Raw genomic sequence first — 26,857 nt, forward strand, 5'->3', positions numbered from 1 at the left:
GATTGAATAAGATAACTCAAACCAGTAACTCAGTGTTTTCTAGAACGGGGAATGTCCTGGACCAGTAAGATTTAAAGACTATCTTCTGGCATCAACATCCTAGCAGAAAGGCCATTGGAACACAGAAAGAGTGGGAAGGTGATAATCTTGGGACAAAAGGTCCTCCTTTTCATGTAGCGTTACAGAAAGCTTACCACCATCCTCCTTGCCCTCCTTCTCATCTCGCCTCCGCCCAGAGAGCCCTGCTGTGGACCAGCCCCAGCCCGTGCCCAATTGCCGAGAAACCACTAAGATGATGTGCTCTGGCACCTGGAGGGAGCCTGGTCGATACTGGTTTCCTGCCTCATTTATCACACTCAGCCATGCTGTTAAGGTATTTGCTTCACCCAGCTGCATGGGCCGGACCCAGATGCCTGACACACAGTGGGTGCTGGGTGGGGGGGGGGGGGGAGGTGAATCGGAGAAGGAAGAACGTCCTGGAGGGGACAGAAGGCTGGACACTGGTCCTGCAGAGAGCAAAACTGAAGGGAGGAGAAACCAACCACCAACCTGCACTGCTCAATCCACAGTACCCGTCCTCTACCATCTACAGACCATGGAGCAGATACAGCAAAAGAATACAATTCTTCATTCTGGCAAGGCAAAGCAGAAAGGGGACTGGGAGGGAGCTAAGTCATGGCAATCACTTTGTTCGTCTGGAATGGACACTGAGGGGGATAAACCCCTGATGCTTGAAGGAGGTGGCCACTTTAAGATCACTAAGAGGCACCCCATCCAATCCACATGGCAAATGGCCCTTACTGTGGAATGGGGCACTGTCATCCTATTAAGAGCTGACATTTAATGAGCACTTACACATGCCAGTAGAGACTGAGTGATGAATGGTAGGTAGGTAGGTAGAAAGACAGACAGACAGAGGCATAAGTGCACAGATAGATACATAGATAGATACATAGATACATGACAGGTAGATAGATGATAGAGACATACATGCCTGCATACATAGATAGATGGATGGACATGAAAGATTTGATTTGGATATAGATACAGTTATGATGACAGAAGGATGGATGCATGGATGGATGGTTAAAAATAGATGTAGATATATAGATAGATTAGATAGATTAATAGATAAATATAGTAATATGTAAATATAAATATATATCTCCATATTTCAATCACTCCTTATAAGAGGTCCTATTCTCTCTGTTTTATAGATGAGGAAACTGAGGTTTCCAGAGGTTAAGTCATTCACTCAAGCTCTAAAGCCACTTTAACTTGCTCACTTCTGACGATTAAATGGCACCAGGTAGATGCATAAAACTTTTCTCAGAACCACCCCCAGAGAGAGATGGGGCGTGGGGTACCCCTGGTGCAGTAATGCTAGGTAGAGAGAAAGAGAAGGACAACAAAATCTGATCCCAGAGGCAAAGAATTCACTCGATGGGAAAAGTCATGGTCTAAGAGTTCTCACTCGGCTCTGAATTAAAAGATGCTCATACACATTTCAGAAGGTCCTTAGAACAAAGATTTTAGAATTCAAGTCCATATCCACTTACTGAGCAGCTCCTTTGTTCCTTGATGAATCCCACATATCTGCCTGATACAAAGTAGGTGTTGGGTGTGCAGAAGGCACTGCCCACTCGTGGTCTCCAGTTCTTCCAAACCAGATGCTCTCAAGTCACAAAGGGGATATTTCTATTAAAACAACAATGGAAACAGCACAGGCCTCAGGGGGAAATTCTGGCCTGGCCTCTTGCAGTGTCAGGGGTCTCATCTGCTAAATAGGGAACAGCAATAACTCCTTATTACAGGACTGATCGTGGATGGAGGTTCACAAGTTGACTCGAGAACTGATGGTGCCAGGAGGGACAGGACTCTGTGCGTGGGCACTGTGAGGTGGGCCCCAGGGCTACAACTCCTTTCCCTGGTTTCCAAGCCCCCGGTGCCCCTGCAGCTGTGGGAGGCCCAAGACCAGCCTGCCCCACCTGACCAGGAGAGGACCGGAACCCCAGGGCTGCCCCAGCTGTGGTTTTCTGGATGCATCGCCAAGACAAGGTCATCTGTGCAGCCCCTGGACTTCACCCCAACAGCCTGCCCTATCATCACCCAGCTCACATTCACTCCTAGACCTCCACATCAGCTCCTCTAACCCAGGCCTGACATAGGCAAGTGCCAGGAAGGGAAATGCTCACATTTATCCATAAACATGAGAGGCCACAGTCCCGAGAACAAACACCACACCGAACGCTGGTTGACGTGCATGACACTCAGCGTAAGGCCGGCACCAAAAGTTGCCATGAGGTCTCCAGCGTCTCCAGGCACCTGCACTTACAAGGAGCTTGGTGAAAATTTGACCATCCAGGAATGCTATTTCCAGTCCTCTGCCTGAAATCTGGGCAGGTCTCAGGTGGATGAACCCAGAGAGGTTAAATTCCCTGGGATCACACAGCACAGAAAACAGGCTCTTTCCAGGAAGGAAACTGACTCTTGTAACAGAAGGGGCGATGGTTTTCTTTAGATATAAGGAGTCCCACCTCAACTAAGGGCTATAGGTCTAGGAATGACCCTTATGAGATCTTGCCTAAACTTCAAACAATGTTACATTCTGATCCCCATTTTACAGTTGTGAAAACTGAGGTCCAGAGACACTGAGTGACTGAAGGCAGAAAAGCCAAGATTTGAACTCAGGTCATACATGGACCTTGTCTATTGTACTGGCTGATCTCAGAAGGTTTTGACAAATCATATTAAGTCAGAGACAGGGAGAGACAGCAAGCTTCACAGTGGCACTATTTTTATTAATTTAAAAATATGCAGATTTTTACAAGAGATACAAACTTGAGGAGCTTGGAGTTGTCAAGCAAACACAACCCAAGCCAATGTGATTTCGATTTCTGTTCAAACAGCGGGCAGAGTTAACATACAGATGCAGGCATTAGCATCTGCTTTGGTGGGGCAAGCTGAAAATAGCCATTGTCCCATTCCCTGCCTTCTCTCTCCAACCGTCATTCATTAATTTCTGAGTTGTGAGTGCCGAAGCTCGCTGGCTGCAGATGAGTCATCTGGCCTCGCAGCCCTTTTCTGCAGCACAGTAATAAAGGTTTGCAAGTACCCAGGGGAAATGCATGAGGGGACGTGTCGAGGTCGTGATCAGAGCTACTGAACGTACACAGTCCGGAGGAACCCAAGTCTGAAAGGATTCCCTCAGCGACCCCAAGAGCATTTCTGTCTTTCATCACCTCAGCGTCTTTGGCTGACACTTGGAAGGATGGTTTGTGTTTCTCGGATGGGGAGAGTGACGTAGTTCAGCAACGTGTGGGGTGTGAAACCCCAGGATGCAGGTTCCCAGGCTCCCCAGGTAAAGTGACTAGGTAAAATGCATGCCAACTTCCCTGTCCTCCCCAATGGGCTGCAAGCTTCCTGAGGACAATGCTGGGCTTGGTTCAAAGCCATATGTCCGAGACCAGTCACGGGGTCTGCCTGAAACCGGTGCTCAAGACTTACTTAGTAAATGAAAGAACGAATGAGTGAGTGAGTGAGTGAATGAATGAATGAGTGAAGGAATGAACTGTCTTGAGTCTTACTTTCCTCACTGGTTATGTGGTACTTAATGCTCCTGGCGGTTTAAAGGGGATTAACAGGCTCTTCTCTCTGACCTGAAATACCAAGTGCTTTACAAGTGTTAACTCGTGACTGAAAATTCAACACTTGGCTTTTTCAAAAACTCAACTCAGAGGGTCTGTTGTGTGCTGTTCTGAGCCACGCACAGGGGATAAGGAGATGAACGAGACACGGCAAGTGGCAGAAGCTCCCCTGTCTGGGAGAGATGAGCCTTCCCTGTGGACCCCAGGACATGAGGTGGGTGAGAGAACAGACGAGTGAGGAGCAGGGGTCTGGCTGCTCCCTTGTAGAACAGAGAGAAATGGGAATGCACCCCATCACCCCAGTGCTCACACATTTTCCCCGGGAATGCCTCTGGGACCAGGGATGGGGTGGTTACTGCTCCACTTTGCAGCCCTGTATCCCATGGCAGACTCTTCTACTTCCAGACATTTGTCAGCATGTGCCTTGAGACTTAAATGAGGAGCTGGGGCCTGAGGTCAGACAAAAAACTTACGTAAATGCATTTTCCCTGCAATAGGACAGACAGGAGGTGTCAATGAGGTGACGCAGACAACTGTCTGATGAGCCATACTGCAAAACACAAAAGTGTGGAATCATTTCACAACCAACAGCCAGTGGACAAATAAGTCCTGAGACACTGACAATTGCAATTTCTGGGGCTGGAGTGGGAAAGAGGCCAGTGGTGACAGGACAGGGATGGTTTCTGGTACCCTTAGGATCAGGGTTTTCAGCCACACCTCCCAGCTCTCTTGGCTGGACCCCATGCCTCTGTGGGCCAACCTGTAAAATGGGTAGAATTCACCCATTCCTTCAACGGCTATTTGAAAGCCTCCTATGTGCCTAGCCCTGCTCTCCCTGCTCTGAGGTGGGGGTACTGTGAGGGAGAAAACAAACCCAAACCCTCGCCCCTCCAGAGTTTACATTCCTAGTGAGGGCGCCTGCCTGCTGGCTGGTGAAGGGCAGCACAAGTACGGCCTTCCCTTTATCTGACTGTGGTTCTTTGCTCTTTAAAAAATAAATAGCATGCCAGATGCATAATTCTGCTTCTTGCTCTTTCCTTGCAGTGGTATGTTCTGGAGCTAGAACCACCTTTGTACATGGAGATGTAGACCGACCACATTTCTTTGTTTCTGCTACATGGGAATCCTCAGTGTGGCTATTCCGTGGTTTATTTAATCAGCTCCCTCTCGTGGGACACTCACTAGAAGTCAGAATCCACCAGGGCAAGGACATGGTCTGTTTTGTTTGTGGCTACATCTCCATGTGCCTGGCTCATAGAAGGCACTCCAGCAATGACTGCTAGTGAACAAATGCATTTAGCTTGTTTCCAATGCTTCCATTTTTAATCATGCTCAGTGCCCATCTCTGAATAAGCCTCCCTGGACAAAGGAGCATGTCTCCATTGCTGACCCTCTGCAGGGGACTTACCAGGCCATAGCACCCATGTGTTTAATTTTAACTTTTTATGGTGAAATAATTATAGATTCACAGGCAGTTGCAAGGAAATACACGGGGAAGACCCACATACCCTGGCTCCGGCCTCCCCCAAAGTTAACGCCTTGCCTAAATACAGTGCAATATCAAAGCCAAGATATTGACATTGGCAGCAGTTCTAGAACTTACTCAGATTTTATCAATTATAGAGGCACTTGTGTGAGTGTGTGTGACTGTATGTGTAGCTCTACACAGTTTTATCTCAGGTGTAGTTTTGTGTAATCCCCGCCACAATCACAATACTCAACTTACCATCGCCACAAGACTCCCTCATACAGCCGCAAACCCTCTCCCCCATTCCTAACCCCTGCAAACCACTAATCTGTTCTCAACAAATGTCATTTCACTAATTCTACAAAAATGGAATCATGCAATATGTAATCATCCGGGATTGGTTTTTTCCACTCTTCGACGTCCTTCCAAGTGGTGCATGTATCAACAGCTCTTTCCTCTGAATTGCACAGTAGTATTTCACAGGATAGAAGTACTCCAGCTTGTTTAATCCACACATGTAGTTTTAATTCTAATAGACATTACGAATCGCTCCCTCAAATAGGCTATGGCAACGTAAACTCTGACCAGCAGTGTCAGAACAGAACAGTCCCTATTCCCCACACATTCTCACCAGTACCTGATGGCATCGAATTTATTAATTTCTGCCACTGCAATGAGTGAAAACTCATTTCTCATTATTTGGGGATATATATATACATATTTTTTTTTACTCCACAGATAAGATTCCTATGGAGAATTCTCTTTGCACAGCAAGGGACTCCTGGGCATTAGGAAGACTTTAGGAAACAACTGCTGCCTGTGGGGACACCTCTAGAGGCCAGTACGGCTGTTGGTGGTTGTGGCATTGTGAAGGCGCTGGTGGCCCCGGTTAAAGCCCTGCCTGAGCCCAAGCCCTTTCCAGTGTGCCTCCGCAGCTCCTTATCATCAGGATGTGAGGTCTGTGTCCCTATTCCTTGAATTGACTTGCTTTGGCCAACAGAATGCACTGGAAATAACATGGTGCCAATTCTGAGCCTAGGACTCAAGAGGTCGTGTGTGTGTGTGTGTGTGTGTGTGTGTGTGTGTGTGTTTTCTCTCTCTCTCAAAACCTGGCCACTCCCACATGAGCAAACCCAGGCGTTTTAGTTTCCTAGGCTGCTCAAGCAAATACCATCCAATGGTTTGGTTTAAACAATGTGAATTTATTTGCTTATGGTTTTGAGGCTAAGGGAAAGTCCAAATCAAGGCATCCTCAAGATGATACTTTCTTCCAGAAGACTGTGGCATTCTGGGGCTGGCTGCTGGTGATCCTTGGTCCTTAGCTTGCCACATGGCAATGCACATGGAGGCCTCTTTTGGCCTCTCCTTTCTCTTATGGATCCTGTTGGTTTCAACTTCTGGCTGCCCCTTCCATGGCTTTCTTGTGGTGTATGAATTGCATTCTGCTTATAAAGGATTCCAATAATAGAATTAAGACCTATCCTGACTGGTCACCTTATCAAAAGGTCCTCCTTACAATGGACTCACACCCACAGGAATGGATTACATTTAAGAACATGTTTTTGGGGGGTCGTACAGCTCCAAACCACCGCAGCAGGCAAGCTGCTGGAGATAGAGACACTACAAGGCACAGACATGAACCATCTCAGCTGAAGTCTTCCCAGACCAGCCTACAGCCAGCCAACCCCTAAATAGGTGAGAGAGCTCCACCAAGATAAGTAGAGCTGCCTCCCAGATCTACACCAGACCAATCACATGAGAGAATCTGGCCAAACACCGGAATAACCATTCGGCTGCCTTGTAAATTTGTGAGCAGTGATAAATGCTTACTGCTTTAAGACACGGAGTTCTGGGTGGTTTGTCACGTAGCAATAGCTAACTGATACATCAGTGTGGGCAAAAATCCTCCCTGGGAACAGTGATATCACCGCAAGGCTTGTCTGAAGGCGTCTCTGGCAAATTAAGTTTCAGACATCTCTGTTCTACCATACAGAAGTCCCAGATAAGTTCCTCAGCTCAGCGCTGGGCCCCCGGCCACCCACTCTTGAGTAAGGAACTTTAACAACTTCTGTCAAAGACAGTTTCTGTCTTGACATGCTAGTGGGTGAGAAACCCAATGTGGTGAAGCTAGCTGCCTCCTCTCTAGTCTCACCCTATGAGGCAAGGTGTTGGCAGTTAAAAATACTCTTTCCCCTCCTCTCAAAAATGGAAACTGTTCAGGGTCAGCCTCCTACACACTTCCACTCAATTTCTGACTCTGGTTATAAAACCTTGTGGCCAAAAATAGATTTCAAGGGGATTTCACAGACATGTTCTCTGGCATAATTGCAGTTGTTCCTGCAAAATTTGGGGAAATTCAATTTTGGTCTTTGAACACACAGGCTTCAAAACCCGGCCCCCAGGTATTAAACATCAGGATGAAGCTGCAGTTGATGCCTTTTGCTCTGGTTCTCCCACAATGACGGCAGGTGTTGGGTGCAGCTGTTCTCGGCTCCCATTCTGCCTCATTTGATTTCACTCACTCACCTCCATGCCCACCTCCAAATTTCCCAGCCGGGGGATTTCACACCTGCCGGGCCCTGGCTGGTGGCTCAGCCTCCTCTGGCTCCTTGTGGCTCTTCCTTCCATTCTCTGCCCTTCCACTTCCTTTTCTTCCCCAGAACAAAGGCAGCCTCAGACGCCCCCTCACTCAGCTCCAATGCCTTTAGTCATCACAGCCTCCCCCTTCCACCGCATGCAAGTGCAGAGTTAGAGAGCAGGCAAGGATGGGGTGTTGGAAACCAACCGGTCCCACCCCTTTATTTTACAGAGGAAGAAACAGAAAGCCAGACCAGGAGGGATGAATTTAAGGTCAAATGTGGAGGTGGCGATCATGACAGGACTGGAACCCAGGCTCCCCCCACACAAAGGGAGTTGCCTCTAGATTTGTTTGCTCAACAAGTTCTAAAATAACAGTAACAACAATATTTACGATAACAACTACAGCTCCGTGTATTAGATTCTTATCAGGGGCACGCATGTAATTATCACAATGGCTCTAGAAGGTAAGTACTATTATTGTTCTCACTTTATAGATGGAGAAACTGAGGTACAGAGGGGAGGTGACTTGCCCAAGGTCACACGGTTATCTAATCGGCAGAGAAGGGCTTTGAAGTTAAGTTCAATGCTGAAGCCCATGGCCCTTCAAGCCCACTCTGAGTCCTGTAAGAAACATCTCTCCCATCAGGCTGTTTCCACTGCATCTTCACTGCCCCAAGCCTTTTCTAGGCCCTCCTGTCTGTTTCCAGGCTCCCCTTTCCCATCATTCAGAGCACCACCCCGCTGGTCTTGGGTGGGCCATTCGAGGCCATCACAGCCCCTTTGCAGGAAGGAGCCAGCTGTTCCAAACGAATGTGCATTCTAAGTTAGATTCTGCCACTTCCTGGCTGTGTGACGTCGGGCAGGTAACCTCACCCTCTGAGCCTCGGCTTCCCTATTTAAAAAATGAGAAATGACCCACTTTATAGAGAGGCAGGAGAGATGAGACAAAACAAATAAAAGTGTGATGCCCAGCCCTCAAGAACAAGTCCCCTTCAGACCCAGTCACTGCCTTCACTGCCTCCAACCCACCACACTCACCTCCCTGAGGACACAAGCTCTTTTCTCCACCACCCACCTTTGCCATCACTGTGGTCCACCCCCGTGGAGCCTCTTCCCACTTCTATGGATGCAGCTCCCCCTGTAGCAAGTTCAGTTTGCACCACAGTCCAGGCCCCAATTCCACATCTTTCTTAGGTCCTGGTGTCTTCTGCACAGCTAAATTGCAATGTCTCTGAGGGCAAATCCATTCCTGTACTATCTGGAATATCTACATCATCCCCTGAATCAACAGAGCCCTGAGCATTGCTAGTGTACAGAGAATCCAAAAATCACAGGGTTGGAAGAGGCCTCCAGCTATTGATTCATTTCATTCATTAGACCAATATTTTTCTTAGCATCTAACATGTGGTTAAGCCCTGGGTTAGCCTGAAAGGACATGGGATGGAATAAGCCCTAATCCCTCACCCTCACATAGTTCCCAGCCTAGCTAGAGAGCCAGGAAGGGAATACACAGTTAGGTGGTGGTCACTGCCTCCTCCTTCCTGTCCAGCAGAGCCAGGACCCTCTTGAGTATCCACTTGTACCCCAACTTGACTTGGAGATAAAACCTGGTCTAAGTCCCAGGGGTCGCATTCCCTTGGCCATGATTGGCTTAGGCATGGCCATGTGACACAATTCCACCCAATGAGATGCAAGGGGAAGTCTGCAGGGGCTTCTGGGAAAGCCTTCCTCCCTGATAAAAAGACAACACTTTCCTCCACTGGACACTGTGAGATCTGCAGGGGATGCTGGGACAGGAGCGGTCCTCTGTGACCACAGCAAAACCTTTTGGTGGATGATGGCAGATAAGGATAGAAGCAACTTGATTTTCCATGGCATGGATGAGTCGCTGAATTAACCAATCCTGGAGCTAACTTCAATTATGTGAGATAAGAAAGGGCTTACTATTTAGATCAGTTGAGTCAAGGAATTCAATTCACTGAAAACAAAGCAGACTCTCTGGTACCACAATTAATAAAGAAATGGTTGATTGTTGATGGTCAACATCCTTTCTGAGCCCTGACCAACCTCTGCTTGCTTGGGTGGGTGGGTGAGTGGGTCTGTGAGGAAAGTTTCACAAAGAAGTCGCATAACTCAGTATCATTAGCCATTAGGAAAATGCAAATCAAAACCTTAATGAGATACCACTTCATACCCACAAGGATGGCGATTACTTAAAAAATAATGGAAAATAACAAGTGTTGGAGAAGATGTGGAGAAACTGGAACTCAAGTTAATTGTTGGTGGGAATACAAAATGGGGCAGCCCTGTGGAAAGCAATATGGTGGTTTCTCAAAAAGTTAAATATAGACTTGCCATATGACCTGGCCATTTCTCTTCTAGGTATATGCCCAATGAAAGTAAAAACAGGATCTCAAAGAGACAGTTGTACACCAATGTTTACAGCAGCATTATTCACAATAGCCAAAAAAAATGGAAACAACTCAAGGATTCCATCAACAAATGAAAGGATACACAAAATGTGGTATATCCATACAATGGAATATTATTCAGCCATAAGAAAGAATGAAGTTCTGAGAATGGGTGCAATATGGAAGAATCTTGAAAACCCAGTGAAATAAATAATGCTAAGTGAAATAAGCAAGATATATAAGGGCAAATATTGTATGAGGTCACTTACAGGAGAAGTCTAGAAATAGCAAATCTGTAAAGACAGAAAGGAATGGTGTGCCAGTTTGAATATATCGTGTCTCCCAAACGCCATTATCTTTGATGTAATCTTGTGTGGGCAGATGTTATCAGTGTTGATTAGATTGTAATTCTTTGAGTGTTTCTTTGGAATGTGCCCCACCCAGCTGTGGGTGATAACTCTGATGAGAAATTTCCATGGGGGCATGGCCCCACCCATTCAGGGTGTGTCTTGATCAGTGGTGCCATATAAATGAGCTGATGGGAAGAGGGAACTCAGTGCAGCTGTGAGTGATGTTTTGCAGAGGAGCTACAGCCAAGAGGGACACTTTGAAGAAAGCACAGGAGCTGCAGATGAGAGACAGTTTGAAGACGGCGGTTGAAAGCAGACTCTTGCTCCAGAGAAGCTAAGAGAGGACAAATATCCCAAGTGCAACTAAGAGAGACACTTTTGAGGAACTGCAGCCTAGAGAGGAACGTCCTGGGAGAAAGCCATTTTGAAACCAGAACTTGGAGCAGACGCCAGCCATGTGCCTTCCCAGCTAACGGACGTTTTCCGGACACCGCTGGCCATCCTCCAGTGAAGGTATCTGATTGCTGATGACATTTTGGACACTCTGTGGCCTTAAGACTGTAACTGTGTAACCAAATAAACCCCCTTTGATAAAAGCCAATCCATCTCTGGTGTTTTGCATTCTGGCAGCATTAGCAAACTAGAACAAATGGGGAGAGTGAGAGAAAGAGGAGTGTATTTTGGGTGTAAATGTAAATAATTTTTTTAAAGTTACATAAGATCAGTCTTACTTTCCAAGAGAAAGGATTTGCCTGGCAGACATGGTAGTATCTGCAAAGTCTGGCCGCATGAGCTAACCCCAGACATGTGTGCAAAGGAGAGGTCTAGAGCTGTGATGGAGTCCACTTCCTACACATCCTTTCATAGCCTCGCTTTGCTCCTCTGTAAATGGGGACTGAGACTTTCCTTGCAAGGTGGTGGTGAGGTTCCAATGGGGCTGTGCCTAGGAAGGCACCCGTCCTTGCCTAGCTCTACATAAGTCATAACAGTCATCCACATTTAGCCCTTGCCTGGGGTTTGGCTCATCTAAAAGCCAGAACTGAAGGCCTCCAGAACCAGCTTCTTCCACTCTCTTCCCCTCTTTCTTCTCCATTCTCTATATCCTGGTTCCCCCCAACCTTCCAGCCCAACCACAACCTCCATCCATCTCTTTCTCCCTTCAGATCATTTGCAAGCTGTCCCTAAGCCAGAAATGATTTCTCTGCCTGATCAGACCACAGCTGTCTTCTCTTCTTTCACCCCAAACCTTTTTCCTGGACTCAGCAAATCCACTTCTAGGAATTCATCCTCAGGAATTGCCTGGTCCATGCCCACAGGTTCACAAGCAAGAACATTCATGGCAATGTTGTCTGTAATGCCAAAAGTCTGAGTGTCCACCAAGAAGGGAGCCATTAAATAAATTATGGCAGAGCTGCTTAAAAATGGGAAGTGGAGGTATTTTTATCCATATGAAAAGATGTCCATACTCTATTATTGAGTGAAAGAAAGGTATAGATAAAACAGTATCTATTTATCCATCAATCAGATAAATGTCTGGAAGGACATCTGGCAAAATGTTAATGGACGTTAACTCTGTTTTATGGCATTTCATTTGAGTTTTACTTTCTTTTTTATACTTTTCAATACCATTTGAATTTTCTATAATCATCATGTAACATCAAATCAGGAAAAAAAAGTGACTTTTATTTTGAAAAGGGGGAAAAACAGAATTGTAGCTAAGATCCACCTCTTTGGGGCAATCTTCCGTAAAGTCAAGTATGTCAGGGTTGCAGGGTATGTTCTAGTTCTGCTAACTTTGAACCCCCTTCAAGACACCCTACCTCTGCTTAGGAAACTTTATAGAATGAGGAGCTCACTACTGAGTCAAGCTATAGGTGCTAGAAAGTACTCTCAAATTGAATAAGGATCTCTATCTCCATCCTAACTCTGCCTTCTGTGCCTCGCTTCTGTGCTCCCCCTTTCTCCCATGCATTTGTCATCCTGCACCCTAGTCACTCATCAAGTGACGTGACATGACGTCCTATGGGGAGGTGGATGCCCCATTGTAGGCAGAGCACAAGCGAAGACCTGGGGCTGGGAACACACCTGGCCCATTTCAAGGGTGGTTGGACCTGTCAGGTACAGCATGCAGCACATGTGGGGCCAAAAATAGATGAGGCCAGGGTGAAGTGGGAAAGGTCTACATAGGCCAGGCTAGGGAATTCAGCCTTTGCCTCATAGGCCAGTGGTTCTCACTTGTTTTGTGTTCAGGACACTTTCAAACACTGATTGTTTTGGCCGCAGGCTTGAAGAAATTCAAAGATTCAAAAAACATCTTCAACCAAGCTGTGATTATTTCAACCCTCTCCCTACATATGTCAGTCAGAACAGGCTACATTATGCTGCAGTAACAAACGAGCCCAGTGCGTCAGTTAACAAAGGTTTACTTCTCACTCATGCTACATGTCCATCATGAGTTGGCTGTCATTCTCACTCAGGGAAGCAGACTCAGGGAGCTCCATCTCCACACTGCCTCAAGAGCCAAGGAAGGAAAAGGAGAAGGTAGCAAACAGCACACTTGTTATTAAAGCTGCCATCCAGAAATGACACAAGTTACTTCTTCTCACAGTCCTTCAGTCAAAGCCAGACACACAGCTGTAACTAATGTTACAAGAGGTGAGGAAGTTCAATTTTATCGTGTGGCTAGAAAAAGTGAGGCACTGGAAATATTTCTACAGTACTAACAACCAACCAAACTTAAAAAGAAGAAGAAAGGGGAGAAAGAAGAGGAAGGCAAGAGAGGGAAAAGATATTTGTGAAGTAGGCTCTTCATTAAATAGTTTATGAATTTTACTTAATTCTTACAAGCATCCTATGTGAGTGACTTTATTTTCCTTCTTTTACTGTTAAGGAAACCAGCGAAAAAAGAACTTAAGCAACTGGATGGTAATGATAATAGCTGACATCTCTACAGTGCTTACCATGTGCCCGGCACTGTTGTAAGAATTTTATTTGCTTTAATACTCATCATTCCTCACAAACGTACCCGTGAGGTGGGTGTTTTTGTCCCCATTCGCCAGATGAGGAAACTGAGACCAAGAGAGCTGAAGCCACTACTCAAGGGCACACAGACACAATTAGTCTGCAGATGTTAAGCCAAGCAGCCTGGCTCAAAGGAGAGATGCTATTGTGGACACGTGAATGCCTTCTCTCTAAATGTGGATTGAACAGTTGTGCCTGCTGTTGCTGCTGTGGCTTTCTCCTTCTAAAGAACTGTCAGCTTTTCAGAACTGCGGAGAATTTATTCCTGCCTGAGATAGTACACATTCACCCATTCACGGTTCAATGCGTATTGAGCATCTGCTGCCTTCCAGACTCGCTGCAGATACAGAGTTGAATGAGACAATATTCCAGACCCTAACATGTTTACAGTCTGGTGGATATGGCTTAGTCATAACTCTGATCTAGAAAAAAAATAAACAAACAATAGCAAAGCAGAGTTTTGAATAGCAGAAGACATGGATTCTAGGTCTAGTTCAGCCACTTAAAATGCTGTGTGACCTTGGGGAAGTCACTTTCTCTCTCTGTGCTCATGTTTTCATCTTTTGCATGCCATCAAAGAGTTGGACCAGATGCTCTCCAAGGGGCATTCTGGGTCTAAAGTTCCATGACCTACTGGGGTGAGGGCAGGTGGGAAGGGGCAAAGAAAGCATGGGGAAGTCTCCTCTACCTTCAGCCCCATGTTTATCCTTCCCTGCTCCCCTTCTCTGCCCCCAGTCTCCTGGACCAGGGGGCCTAAGAGACCCAGTCTCTCCAAGGCTCATCCTTGCACACACCCCTTCCTCTGAGGCATCTGCCTTGAGCTCCGAGAAGGCCCTCCACAGCCTCAGCACACAGAGGGTCTAAGCCTAACACCCCCCCAGCAAGGACTGGGGATCATGCCGGAGATGTTGAGTGATAGGGAGATGGGACACAGCATACCAGGCCCTGGGCCTCAGAGGTGGAGCTTCTAAAGGAGAAATTCAGATTTAGTGAGAAGGGCAGAAGAAGAATGGCCCAGAGGTTAAATGCCAATATGGGCACTTGCTGTGTGCCCGTGGGCAAGGTACCAAATCTCCTGAACCTCAGGTAACACCTGTTGCTTGCTCCTTCTAAATAACTTTCAAAGTCTTCAGAACTGGGGTTAAGTTTGGGGGAAGGGAGAATTTAATTCCTGCCTGAGATCATACTCAGTCATCCATTCTTGGCTGGTTATAAACCACCTTGGGCTGGCTATGGAAATCAAGTGCATCACAAATGGCCTGGTACACAGTCGGCACTCAATAAACGTTTGCTACCTGGTCACAGATTCGGGAGCCTCTGCCTTCTAATCTTTGAGTGTATGTGACCTACTGGTATTCCAATGGAATTCAGAAGCAGCAGAGAAAACCAGTCACATCACTGGGAAGTGATCATAATGATGCTGGCAAACCAACAAAAAAAGCCTGAAATATGGCTCCACTGTTCACAAGGACCCCGCACTTAAAGCCATTTGTGCGTCCTGCCCAGCTTCTGACTCATTATCAGGCAGAACCATAGAAAGAGGACATAGACTCAGACAGAGGTGTTGAAACTTTGTGTCATCCTTGCACATGGAGAAATTAAACCGCTCTGCTCCGTCTGTGCCCATTCGCTCCAACTGAGCCCAGGACACACTTTGGTCATTTCCCTAAATCCCACCTTCTGATTTTTAAATAAGGAATCAGGTCATTCCATCTACCCAGAATACTGCCCAGACATTGTGTTGCAATATTTATAGCAACTGAGCAGGTGCTAGAAAAAAAAAAAAAATGGAGAAGCAGGAGATGGCTTTCTACATTCCCTCTCCCTGCCCCTTTTATTTAGCTAAGACCCATGCACATTCTCCTCGGGGTTTAATGAGATTAGCTGAACAAAGCCCCCTCCCTCCCCCATCATTTCTTTTCTCTGGAAGTTTCCTGTTTCTTGGGTCACAGAGCCCTCTGAGAATCTGATGAAAGCTATGGGAGCCCCAACTCACATCCCCCAAATGCCCATGCTTAAGGAATGTGGCATATGATGGAGGGTAGGGGTTCATGGAATTCAGTAAGACCTTTCCTCACTCCTGAAGTTTTCTTTTAGTGGAGGGAATCCTGGGGTGCCCTCCCTCCTGGCCTTTCTCTTCCCCTTTCCTGGCTCCGCTCTGGGGAGGTGGAGTGTCTTATCCCATGGTAAACATTGGACAAAGGTCTGAGCATGCTCATTTCAACTGCCCCGCCTCCTCTTGGTAGGGAGCCTGCCCCCCACTCCCCCGAAGGTGTCTCCTGCTCTGCACCTCCAGGATTTGAGCCTTACCTGGGCAAGACCTCCATGTGGTCCTAATTCTGGGGTTCCACTGGGCAGCCCATTTGGCCCTCACCCACACACTAAGCTACATCTCCCCACCCCCCACCTCTCTTTCTTTTTATATACATATATATATACATTTTTTTTCTTTCTTTCTTCTCCATCTGCCATGCATTTATTCTGCAAACTGCAGAAGAGCAATGCTATTTATGGGGGCCCATTCAAGACCCCAACATCCACCATTTACTAGGACTCTGGAATAAGACACATCTTTCAACCCAGCACAGCCATTCCAGTAGAGTTCAGTTTCCTCATCTGTAAAATGGGGATAATATCACCTGGCTCATAGGACTGTCATGGCGATTCAATAAGACAAACAGGAAAAATGGTCTCATACAGTACCTGGGACGTGACAAGGGCTTAAAAAGGTTAGCTTCCTCTCTCCCTCTCCTATCCATTTATTTTCCCCTGTCTACCTCTCCCTACCCTCATCTCTCTCTCTCCCAGGACCAGCTACAAAATTGGTGGAAACCAGTGCAAAAGGAAAATGCCCCTTAGTCAAAAATTATTAAGAATTTCAATATGGCGGCCGCAGAGCATTATCTCAAGCACGGAGCTCTTATTTGCACAGAGTCAGCTGGGGACACTGTGGGACTGGCCAAGTCACAGCCCACGGAGCCATTCCTACACCCTACTCCTCCCCCCTCTTCCATCAAAGTCTCTTCTCCTTCCCAGACCTTTCTAGCCCAATTTTCTAATCTTGAGGCCACAGTGGTTGACCCCCTTTTTCGTTCTCTTATTACTGTATTCCAATTTTTTAGATACCATAAAGCTTTAATAATTCCACTTAATTGGGGAGGGAGGAACAGAGGTCAATCTGAATTAATGAAAATTCTAAAAAATAAGACACTTTGAATGAAATGCCATTTTAATACTCTCAGATATTCATGGTGACAGAGGTGACATGGAGGGGAGGAAGATGAGAGGAAGAAGTTAGTGTGTCTTGTTTGTGATTTAAGAAATAGAGATGATTTAATTTATAGTGAGCATATTCCTTATTAGCAAATGATGCTACTAGAAACCCTCTCCATTAAGTAGGTTAATATTTCTCTTACTGGCAATCAATTTTCTCGGTGAAACCTTTTTGCTGCTACTACAGATACTGGTAAAATTCTTCCGCAGTGATTCCATATAACAAAATGATTTCCATGACCTTGAGAGCCATCCATAGTACAGACTGGGTTGTAGAAAATTCTTGTTAAGGAGTGTTCCTGTTTAACAAATTCTCTCTCTGCTCCCCACCTATAGCAAAGTCAAATCTGTCAAATCTTCAGAACATCTTCCTAAAATGCAGAACTCATCAGTGTGCCTTAGTCCACCACTCTCAGACTGAACAGCCTCTGCTGGCTCCCTGCTCTTTCAGACCTAACTTATGTCCCCTCACAATTGGATCCAGACTGAATTTTGGGGTAGTATCCCTCAAACAGTCCATGCACTTGCACACCTCCAACCTTTAGCATCCTGGGTATGGAAAACCCTTCCTGAAACCTTCCAGAGTCTGTCAAACTCCTAACTCATGCTTCAAGGCTCACTTCAAAACGCCATCCCTCCAGGAAGCTACCGCTGACTTTTCTAGACAGAATCTGTCACCCCAGCCACCCCCACTGCACATCTGTTTCAGCATTTGTGCTACTGCATGAGGTTCACCTGTGGGCCTTAGGTACTGAGCCTGGCCCATCTCTAAGGAGGCAGGATAATCTAGCAGGTGAGTGGTGAAGGTGGTTATCAGATGATAACGCCAAAGTGCTCAGCACAGAGCCTGCCAAAGAGCAAGTGCTCAAAAATGTTCACAGTTCTCCCTCGACACTGGTGGATAAACAAACCCCTTGAGGGGCCCAGGGTGGCCACAGATCCAGTTTGGCCCAATGGTCCTAACTGATGCCTGGGACCATGAGGTTATTAATCTCAGTTTGGTTGACACATTATCTGGTCACCCTAGACGGTAGGGACCAAGTACCTACTCAACTCAGAGAAGGCAGGAATCAAGGCTTGGTGAGGGAATGGGTGAATGAATGAATCCCCCACTCCCCATCTCCCCTGTCGTCCACTGTCCCACTGGGGGAAGGAATGACATCTCCTAAGCACAGGGAGAAGGATGGGTCAGATGAAGGAGGTGAGAATGGGGCCTCTCCCACCAGACCCTGCGGATGTAGCGTCTCCTCCTGGGGCTGCAGCAAGGCCAGTGTCTTCATTTCCCAGTTACAAGTCAGGGACTGGAAACCACAGCCCGGGTCAGCCCCACAAGCAGGCTCCTGAGGGTGCCGGGGACCTTGCCTCCATCTAGCAATCTATGGAGTGGCACAAGGGCTCAGAGTCCCAGCAGTTCCTTCCCCCACCAGCCCGTGTCAGCCACAGGCACCTAAACCTGGGGGTCAGAGGGCAGAGGTGAGAATCACCGACCCTCTCTGCCTTTCCTTTGGGGCTCTGAAAGGACATTTCACAAGGTGGCAGCACAGTGTTTTGGATGCATACCATGCACTGGACAGGATGATAAGAACTTTAAGAACTATCAAAACAGCCCCCATTTTACACATTAGGAAACAGGGTCAGAGAGAAGTGACAAACCAGAGGTCACACAGCTAGTTAGAGACAGAGCCACAGAGCCCAAATCCCCCAGGTTAGGCACCAACAGGAGTTCTCTGGTCTCTCCCTAACCCCTAACCCATTATAAGAAAGCCCAGTTCTTGTTCCTTCTTGGCTGTGTGACCTTGAGCCTGGCTCACCCTCTCTGGGCCTCACTTTCCTTTTCCATGACAGCCTTTCTAGGAGGCTGTGTTTCTAGAGCCAGGACACCACCACTACCCACTCCCCTCCAGATGGGCCTGGGCATCACTTCCTCTAGAGGCCACGGGCAGGGGGTGGGGATGGCTGGGCACTGGGTGAGTCCAGTGGTAGGGAATATATTGGTCCACTATGAGAGCCTGGGGCATACCTGCCCCAGCCCACTTTCGAAGGGTCCTTTGACTGCTTGGCTGAACAATCACTCTGCGGATCTGCGAGCCCAACACACAGCCGGGCTTCAGAGCTCTCGTGTCACTGAGCCCGGGGACCCGTGAGTGCTTAGGGAAGGGCTGTGGAAGAGTTGGGGGGGCCACAGAAAAAGGAGAGGCCAGAGATGAGGAGAGCATCTAGCGGATGGTCCTCCAGCGTCTTGACTCTTAGAAGCTTGGAAACCACCTTTGGGGAGGGGAGAAGTCCCCTAGCCCAGGGCTAACGTCCACAGCCCTGGACATGTCCCCGGCCTGGAAGAACCGGAGACAGGAGCAAGGCGGTCGGGAAGCCAGACGGAGTAGTCAGAGCGAGCCCGGAAGGAGGAGATTGGGGGTTCTAGCGCACTGGACGCCCCCCAGCTCCGGGGCTGCTCGCAGCGCGGAAAGTTTGCGCGAGGCAGGCGAGACGCGCGCCCCCTCCCCGCGCCCGAAGACGCCCACCTCGGCCGCCCCGCCCGCCGCCTGGTGCCCGCTCAAGGTCACCGCTGACAAGGTGCCTGCCTCCGCGGGGCGAGGGGACCCAGGACGCGCTCAGGCTTGGGCTCCAGCCCGGCGGGGTACCCGGGGGGCACGTGCCTAAGGAAGGGAAGACGACAGGGAAGGAGATGGAGACAGAGGGAGAGGCGAGGAGGCCCAGAGCCCCGGCTCGGCGCCCCTGTCTCACCTGCACCGGCTCAGAGAGCGAGATGCTGCCGCTGCCGCTGCCGCTGCTGCGCGCCCGGCCCGGCCCGGCCCCGCTGCGGTTGCGGCTCCTCTGCCGCGGCTGCCCGGCGCTCTCTCGCCCCGCGGCCCCGCCGCCGCCTGCCAGCCTGCCTCCCTCCGCCGCCGCCGCTGCCACCGCTGCACTGCGCTCTGCCCGCCTCCCTCCCTTCTTCCCTCCCTCCCCTCCCGCGTGCTCCCCCTCGGCCCTCCCCAAACTCCGCGCGGAGAGCGCCCCACGGGACCCGGGAGCGCGCCGTCCCGCCCGCGCCCTCCTCCACGCGCACGTGTGGGGCGGCCCCGGGAAGGGTCTCCGCCCTCCTCCCCCGGCGCGGTCAGCCAGCCGGTACCTCCATCAGCACCAGCCCCCTACCCCACCACATCCCTATCGTGAGCCTTGGAGGCATCCTTTCGCACCATTACCTCTGGGTCAGGGCGCCCCAGGCCTCCCCAGCACAACTGGAACGAATGCCCAGGGTCACACGGGGTGGGACTGGGGCGAATTGGGGCGTGGAGCGGGCATGGGGGGAGACCTAGATTAGGGGAAGGGGGCTGGTTGGGTCAATCCTAGGGAGTTTAGTCCGAGGAAACTCGGACCCCCAAAAAAGGATGGGAGCAGAGCAGGGACCGCTGTTGGCCCCAGCCCCCAAAGTGGCCTGGCCTGAGGCCAGGATGGAGGCTCTGCCGGAGGAGAAGGCGAAAGCCCCGAGTGCACATAGAAAACACCCGCCCGAAGCCGGCTTCCCCCCCTTGGCACAGGCCGCAGGTCGCTGAAAAGGCAGCTCCACCAGGAAGCCGGGCCACCTGACTCCCAGCGCCTTGGTCTGCTCCATACCATCAATTAATCATGCCTGCTTGTTTATTTATTTATTGGCTTTATAAAGAGCCAAATGCTGTGCTCGCAGGAAGGGAGGAGGACATGGGCCCCCATGGAGGGGGGGCAGGGAGGGCCTGACCAAGGTAGCTGCCCCACCCCAAGCCTTGGGTTAGTGAGTGAGGAGCTGGGCCCCAGGGATACCCTAGGGTCTGTGTAGGAACACCTGCTTCCCGTGGAATGGCTCAGACTGTCCCACCATTTGCAGGGCCAAAATTCACAGTGGTCTGAGCTCTGCAGCTTGGGATGGGGCAAAGGACATCACTTTGGGGGATTTAGGCCTGGGAGGAAAGAGAAAGGACCTGGAAGGCTGGTAACCAGAAGGAAATCCAGCAGGTGTGAGAGGAGGTGTCTACAGGCTCTTCTTGGCTCACAGCACCCCGTTCTCACTGCTCCATGCTCAACTTGGCAGGAGCCTCTGCGTCTCCTGCCACAGCTCTGTGCTCTTATCCACACTCCAGCACCGCCTGCTGGGGCACCCAGAGGACATCTCTCCATGGAAGCCCCACCAACCCACATCTCCTCCCTTCTTTCTCATGCTAGTTAATGACACCGCTGGGGCTCCAGGCAGCCCCCCACTACCACCACCACCACACTGCCTTTGTGAAGCCAGACATGGATCATATCTGCTCCTGCTCTAAAACATTTCATAGCTCCCCAGTGCCCTCCCAAATCCTATCACCTCAGGGATCCTGCAGCCACTCCTCTTCCCCCCTTTCTTCACATTTATCACAGCACCATATCTGCTTCTCTAGTCTTCTGTTCCTTCATTGGGAATGCCTTTTCCCTACTCTTAGTCTCTGCCCAGTAATGTTGTCAGAGCTCAGCCTTAGTTACTATCTTTTATGAAACCTTCAGAAACCAGAAGGGAAGTTGAAAAGGTAAAAGGAATTGGTATAAAAAGCTGCAAAACGTGAGGTGACTCAGTGCAAGAGTGATACCACAGGAATCCTGTCAGTGCAAGACTCCCTCAGTGACAAACCCACTGGCTGCATGACCTTGAGCTGCCCTCAACCTCTCTGAGCCTGTTTTTCCACCTGTTAAAAGGATGATAAACTCCATAGCCTCATCCAGAATAAGACTCAGTAAATTGTAGCTAGTAAATGGAACCTTGAACACTTAACTGTGTGCTAAGGCTCTGAGGGTTTACAAAGATGATTGTTTGTGTGGACTTCAAGGATTTCGTCTCCAGCAGGGACTGCATACTCAACTGCCTACGAGAACTGGGCAGTACTAAGGGAGGTAGGCTGATAGTGGCTTATGACCCTCTGAAATCTGTCAATAAGAAAATGCAACAATGTATGTGAGGTGACAGATAGCAGCTGACACTGGTTCTGTGTTAGAAGGTAATAAGGAATGGTGGGGATGGTGGCATCTGACCCACTACTCAGCTCTAGCAAGGAAGCATCAACAATTTGGACACCCACAGAAGTCCCACTCCACTAAAAATAGGGGTCCTGACAGCCTCTTGAACCTTGAAGACTTCTTGAGAGATAGAACTGGCAACAAGAGATGAGGGAGCTGTCTGCTTCCCTCTACCAGTCGAGGAAGAAGCAATGGGGAAGTGACTGGCATTTGGCAAGTGAGCAAGCAAGTCATCTCTGAGCTCATGATCAGGAGGAAGCACCAGGCCCAGTCGGCCTGCAAGAGAGGCAGGTGTCAGAAATGTCCAGGGGCAAAACCAGAAGTGACAGCATGATCCTAGGGCCAGGCTAGGAAAATAAAATAAGCCAGGACCGCAGAAGAACCCTCAAAAGTGTTTTTCATGGGATGGGATCAAAGAAGACTTTTTCCTTTGCTCTATCTTCCAATTCTCCACCATGACCAGGTGTGAATATTTAATCACAGTAAAACATATTAAATGCACACAGAAAGTAACAATGCTACTAAGTGAAAAAGGAGACACCTCAGTAAATCCAGTGAGATGTTCATCACATGCAAGGCCCCTTTAAAACAATATTTTCTAAGCTAGATTTTTACCTAACTCACCTGGAGAACTTATCAGAGTTTGTAAAGAGATTCCTGGGCCTAGCCAGGTCTCCTGGATGGGAATCTCCAGGGGGAAAAAGGCTAGAAATGTGTATTGAACACATACCTCCCTACCTCAATCCTATGATCTAGAAAGCTTGGCTATCACTGAGTTCAGCAAACATTTATCAAGCAGGAGGTAAAGAAATTAGAAAACCAGGTCCCTCCGTTAAGGAACTCATGCAGCCAGGAAAACCCAACTCCCCCAAAACAAGGCAGAATAACTTACTCCAGGTACAAAGGGCCACCAACAAAGATTTAGCAGAGGTTTTCCTCTGGGGAGTATCGTGGGGCAGAGAGAAGGACTTCTACATTCGACCTCAGATATTTCCAACCCTGTTTGAATCCTACTATTCCATGTTTTACTTGTGTAGTTGTAAAACCTAATGGAAAAGACACAAAGTGCTGAGGCAGCCTGGGGGAGGAAGACTTCAGAGATGGAATTTTAGCTGGTTTTGAAGAAAAGGTAAAAATGTCAAAAACCATAGCTAAGCTCTATTAAGTGTCAATTATTCTTCTTAGTCCTTTAAATATGCAAACTGATTTCACCTGCCCAAATTCTATCAGGTAGACATTTGTTCTCATGCACTACTGATGCCCCTGCCCCTCCCTGATTTCCTCTACCTGGCAGGTGCAGCCAACCCCTGGTTGCTATGGGTGTTGGCTTCTCACACCTGCACCCTTCCCCAGAGGATACTGTCCTCAGTTGATGGGAACCAAGAGGTGGCAACAAACCCTGGGGCACAATTCAGGTCCCCATGGGATCAGGGTGAGAATGGACTTCTCTCGAGACCTCATCTCTGCCCAGCTTTTTCTCCATCCTGGTCCTGCCTTCCCCCATCCTTTAGTGATTCCTCCTGAGGACACTCCCTCTGTAAATCACACACACAAGAATCCTTATCTCAGGCTCTGCTTCTGGGGAACTGGACACATGAAAATTTTATTAGCCCCATTGTGCAGCTGAGGAAACAAAGGCACAGATCAATTAAGAAACTTTCTCAAGATCACATATCTAGAAAAGAGAAGAGCCAAGCTAGCTGAATTATTCATCCTAGAAGAATTTTTCTAAGTGGAAAAGAGGGCAGGAGTAAAGCATTTCAGGTAGACTAAACCACATGGTTGGAAGGATGAAAATGCAGAGGAGGTAAGGAGTCTGATCTGGCTGACATGTGATCAGGGGAGAAGGTCAGGAAGGCTGATGGCCATCCCATCACAGAAGGTCTTGTGTCCCAGGTTGAGGCTTCATTCATTTGTTTCATTCATTCATTCATGTACCATATGTATACCTCACACCTGTGCTGAGCTAGGTCCTTGTGTGGTGCACAGGATTCAAAGATATTATATGGACAAGTCTTTTTTCCATCAGAGGGGCTGCTGGGATGTAGAAGAGGATCAGGAATAACAATTATTAACGTTTATGCATCCAATCAAGGAGCTCCAAAATACATAAGACAAACATTGGCTAAACTGAAGAGAGCAGTAGACTCGTCTACAATAATAGTGGGAGACTTCAATACACCACTCTGTTCTATAGACAGAACAAGACGACACAGGACCAATAAGGAAACTGAGAACCTAAACAATTTGAAAAATGAATTAGACTTAACAGACATATATAAATCATTACATCCCAAAGTACCAGGATATATATTTTTCTCTAGTGCCCATGGTAAGTTCTCCACGATAGATCATATGCTGGGGCAGAAAACAAGTCTTAATAAATTTAAAAAGACTGAAATTATTCAAAGTACATTCTCTGACCACAATGGAATGCAACTAGAAATCAACAACCACCAAAGAACCAGATCTTTCACAAATATGGGGAGGTTAAACAACACACTCCTGAACAACCAGTGGGTCAAAGAAGAAATTGCAAGAGAAATTGGTAAATATCTAGAAGCAAATGAAAATGAGAAGCCAACATATCAAAACCTGTGGGATGCAGTGAAGGCAGTGCTGAAGGGGAAATTTATAGCTCTCAATGCATATATCAAAAAGCAAGAAAGAGCTAAAACCAAAGACCTAACTGAACTGAAGAGGCTAGAAAACAATCAGCAAACTAACCCTAAAGCAAGTAGACAAAAAGAATTAACAAAGATTAAAGCAGAAATAAATGAGCTGGAGAACAACAACAACAAAAAAAAAATAGAATAAATAAAACCAAAAGTTGGTTCTTTGAGAAGAGCAACAAGATTGACAGACCCTTAGCTAGACTGACAAAGTCAAAAAGAGAGAAGACCCAAATAAACAGAATCAGAAATGAGAAAGGGATAATTACTATAGATCCTGAAGAAATAAAAAAAAATCATAAGAGGACACTATGAACAAACTGTATGCCAACAAGCTAGACAATTTAGAGGAAATGGACAATTTCCTGGAAATGAACAACATAGACTGACCCAAGAAGAAATAGAAGACCTTAACAAACCAATCATAAGCAAAGAGATCTAATCAGTCATCAAAAATCTACCTACAAATAAAAGCCCAGGGCCAGATGGCTTTCACAGAGGAATTTTACCAAACTTTCCAAAAAGAATTGACATCATTCCTCCTTAAATGCTTTCAAAAAATTGAAAAAAAGGAACACTGTCTAACTCATGTATGAGGCTAATATACTCTGATACCAAAACCAGATAAAGACACTACAAAAAAGGAGAACTATAGGCCAACCTCCCTAATGAATATAGATGCAAAAATCTTAAACAAAATACTTGCAAATTGAATCCAAAGGCACATTAAGAGAATTATACACCACGACCAAATGGGGTTCATTCCTGGCATGCAAGGGTGGGTCAACATGAGAAAATCAATTAATGTAGTTCAACACATTAACAAATCAAAAGTGAAAAATCAAGTGATAATCTTGATAGATGCTGAAAAAGCATTTGACAAAATTCAACATCCCTTTTTGATAAAAACACTTCAAAAGGTAGGAATTGAAGAAGCCTTCTTCAATATGATAAAGGGCACATATGAAAAACCCACAGCCAGCATAGTACTCAACAGTGAGAGGCTGAAAACCTTCCCCCTAAGATTGGAACAAGACAAAGATGCCCACTGTCACTTCTGTCATTCAACATTGTGCTAGAAGTTCTAGCCAGAGCAATTCACCAAGATAAAGATATAACAGGTATCCAAATCATAAAGAAAGAAAGAAGTAAAACTGTCATTATTTGCAGATGATATGATCTTACATTTAAAAAATCCTGAAAATTTGACCACAAAGCTACTTGAGCTAAAAACAAATTCAGCAGAGTGGCGGGATATAAGATTAATGCACTTAAGTCGGTAATGTTCCTATACATTAGTAATGACCTAACTGAAGAGGCAATCAAAAAAAGATTTCATTCAGAATAGCAACTAAAAAAAAGCAAGTACCTAGGAATAAACTTCCAAGAACACAAAAGACCTCTACACAGAAAACGACAAAATTTTACTGAAAGAAATACATAAAGGACCTAAATAGGTGGAAAAAATATTCCATGCTCATGAATAGGAAGACTAAATATTGTTAATATGTCAATTCCACCCAAACTGATCTACAGATTCAATGCAATCCCAATCCAAATTCCAAAAACCTACTTTGCAGACTTGGAAAAGCTAGTTATCAAATTTATTTGGAAGGGAAAGGGGCCTCGAATTGCCAAAAACATCCTGAAAAAGAAGAATGAAGTAGGAGGACTTACACTTCCAGACCTTGAAGCCTAGTGTAAAGCTACAGTGGTCAAAACAGCATGGTATTGGCATAAAGACAGACATATTGATCAATGGAATCAGATTGAGAGTTCAGAAATAGACCCCCAGAAATACAGTTGACTGATTTTTGATAAGGCCCCCAAATCCATGGAACTGGGACAGAACAGTCTCTTCAACAAATGGGGCTGGGAGAACTGTATAGTCATAACAAAAGGAATGAAAGAGAACCCGTATATCACACCCTATACAAAAATTAACTGAAAGTGGATCAAAGACCTCAATATAAGGAACAGTACCATAAAACTCCCAGAAGATAATGTGGGGAAACATCTTCAAGACCTAGTATTAGAAGGTCACTTCTTAGACCTTACACCCAAAGCACAAGCAACAAAAGAAAAAATAGATAAAAGGGAACTCTTCAAAATCAAAAGCTTCTTTACCTCAAAGGAATTTGTCAAAAAGGTGAAGAGGCAGCCAACCTAATGGCAGAAAATATTTGGAAACCATGTGTCTGATAAGAGACTAATATCTTGCATATATAAAGAAATCCTACAACTCAACAACAATAGCAAAAACAGCCCACTTATAAAATGGGCAAAAGATATGAAAAGATGTTTCTCTGAAGAAGAAATACAAATGGCTAAAAAACACATGAAAAAATGTTCATCCTCACTAGCTATTAAGGTGATACAAATCAAGACCACAATGAGATATCATCTCACACCAATAAGA

The 26,857-nt window shown here is 47.0% G+C and overlaps 1 protein-coding gene across 6 annotated transcripts in view; it reads right to left on the minus strand.

Annotated features, from left to right (window-relative positions):
• Positions 1 to 19,591, minus strand: part of ATP2B2 (ATPase plasma membrane Ca2+ transporting 2) — a 389,290-nt gene extending 369,699 nt beyond the window's left edge. For 3 of the 6 annotated variants that reach the window (XM_037801944.1, XM_037801931.1, XM_037801845.1), the window contains exon 1: positions 19,493 to 19,589. The gene's annotated coding sequence lies outside the window, so the exon portion shown is untranslated. Of the gene's footprint in view, positions 1 to 19,492 lie in introns of all 6 variants that reach the window. The other 3 variants (XM_037801902.1, XM_037801911.1, XM_037801892.1) reach the window with 2 other exon arrangements.
• Positions 19,592 to 26,857: the final 7,266 nt, after the last annotated feature.

The sequence above is a fragment of the Choloepus didactylus genome, chromosome 1 (genome assembly GCF_015220235.1).
Source record: "Choloepus didactylus isolate mChoDid1 chromosome 1, mChoDid1.pri, whole genome shotgun sequence".
NCBI classification, from domain to species: Eukaryota; Metazoa; Chordata; class Mammalia; order Pilosa; family Megalonychidae; genus Choloepus; species Choloepus didactylus.